The sequence below is a fragment of the Suricata suricatta genome, chromosome 5 (genome assembly GCF_006229205.1).
Source record: "Suricata suricatta isolate VVHF042 chromosome 5, meerkat_22Aug2017_6uvM2_HiC, whole genome shotgun sequence".
Taxonomy (NCBI): Eukaryota; Metazoa; Chordata; class Mammalia; order Carnivora; family Herpestidae; genus Suricata; species Suricata suricatta.
In genome coordinates, this window is record NC_043704.1 from 145282388 (window position 1) to 145284655 (window position 2268).

Below are 2268 nucleotides of genomic sequence, written 5' to 3' on the forward strand. Positions count from 1 at the left end.
ATATTGAACCTGGACATTGAAACTTGGTTTTCCTACTTATTTGGATATTACCGCAGAGCTGGAACTTGGATGTGAATGTGTACCTTGGATTTGGACTACTAACCTCAGATGTTGACCTGAGGCTTATACCTCTATCATTGACCTGAACTTGACCTTGGTATGGATGTGGAATATGAACATGTTATATTCATCCGTTGGATGTGCTATGGATGTGGGATCTGGATGTGAACCTTGGACCTACTCTTTGGAATAGTCTTTGACTAGTTCCTTGGATCTTACCTTAGATCTGGACGTTGGTCTTGGACCTTAGGCTCTAAATCTGGCTTTGAACCTGGGACCTGTAGCATGGACCTCTGCACTGGACCTGGAAATTGTATCAGGAGCTCTAATCTCAGACCTGGACTTGAGCCTTAGATGTGGTCTTTGGACCTTGTATTTAGACCTTGGCCCTTGATCCTGTATCTTGCTTTATTTATCTTGGACATTGGGCCAGACCTTAGGGATGGAAATTGGACATGGACCTAGACCTTTGACTTTGATCTTAGACTTGGACTTAGATGTTGGTACTAAGATTCTGACTTTGATTTGAACTTGTTTTCTTTCTCTTTGTGCACTTACTTTCATTTAATTTGCAGTAAGACCATACTTTTAAGAACAGTGTATGAGACTAGTTGTTTACACATTTGGATAAGTGATTTATTTTCCCGTACACTGATTTGATTCATCTTAATTGGTTCTAACCTGCAATAATAAATCAATTTTAAAAAAAAGCAATGTATGATAATAGGTTTTTTACACAAATACTGCTTAGATATAATTTAACTAACTCTAACTTGTTGTAGGAACTTCTGAGAATTCTAGATCTAAGGTTCATTTCCACTGTCCATGTTCAGGTCCAAATGAAGGTCAATGTCTAAGGTCCTGGAAAATTCGGTTCTGAAGATCAAGTTTATGACTATAGATAAGGTCTGAGATCCAGTAGAAGTACACTCAACAGCTAATATTCCAAAGATAAAATTCACAAAAAAACTAAAACTGCCTTCTCTGACAACTATATTTTTCTTCTTAAGAGCAGATTACCCTTCTTTTAGCCACTTTTAGCCAATTAGCCAATTCAAGGACAAAAAGTATCACTCTATGTTCTTCAGCCTATAATTTTTGCTTCTCCAAAGCCTTCCTTTGTCCTTGTATACATGATTAATTTCCCCTAATGACATGTAAATCAGCTGTACTTCAACCAAATATTCTGAGTTATTTTTTGATAGTTTGGGGGGGTAGTACTAAGATACCACACTCTCTCAGAGCTGAGCCAATGATGAGCTTGGATGTATACCTCATTGACCCCTTGAATCCTGCTTCATCTTCCTTTAGCTTCTCTAGTTAAGTATGGTAACCAAACTCTTTGGTTCTCAAACATTGAATATGATTGTTGGTCATGTCTGATTCTATTCTGATTCTGTTTTGCACATGACTGTTTCATTTTCTTTGGTAGTGGCAACAAAATGATTTGTTATATATTTTGACATTTTGCCTTGAAGATTATGATATCTTCTGCAATGAGGGCATTTGTCTATCACTGGGTCACAAAGTTTTGATTTAGATCATTAGCTGATATCAAGCACAGTGTTGAGAAGTCACTCATGTACTTGCACATCATAAACTATTTGTCTCTTCGTTGTAGTTTGGGGTTCTCCAAGACCATGTTCACGTTCAGTAATTTACTAGAGGGATCCGCATAACACAGCAAAGCTGTTATATTCATTGTTACAGTTTGTTACAGTGAAAAGGTATAGGCTAATATCAGCCATGGGAACAGGCACAGAAAGCAAGGTTCAGAAGAGACCAGGCATAAAACTTGTTGTAATCATATGGACAGTGTTTATTTCTCCCAGCAACAATGTGTGAAAATATGTGCAGAGTACTGCCAACTTGCAAGACTCACCAGAACCATGGTGTCCCGAGTTTACATTGGGGGTTGGTCACATAGACATAGAGGACCACACGGGCTGCTGGCCTAAGTCTCTATCCCCCCTCCGAGGCTAGCTCCCACCATAAACCACATTGTTAGCACAATCTGAAAGACACTCTCTTAACAGGCAGGGCATTTTATTTTTATTTTTATTTTTTCCATAATATTTTATTGTCAAATTGTTTTCCATATAACACCCAGTGCTCTTCCCCTTAAGTGCCCTCCACCATCACCACCACCCCTTTCCCCCCCTCCCCCTTCCCCTTCAACCCTCAGTTCATTTTCAGCATTCAATAGTC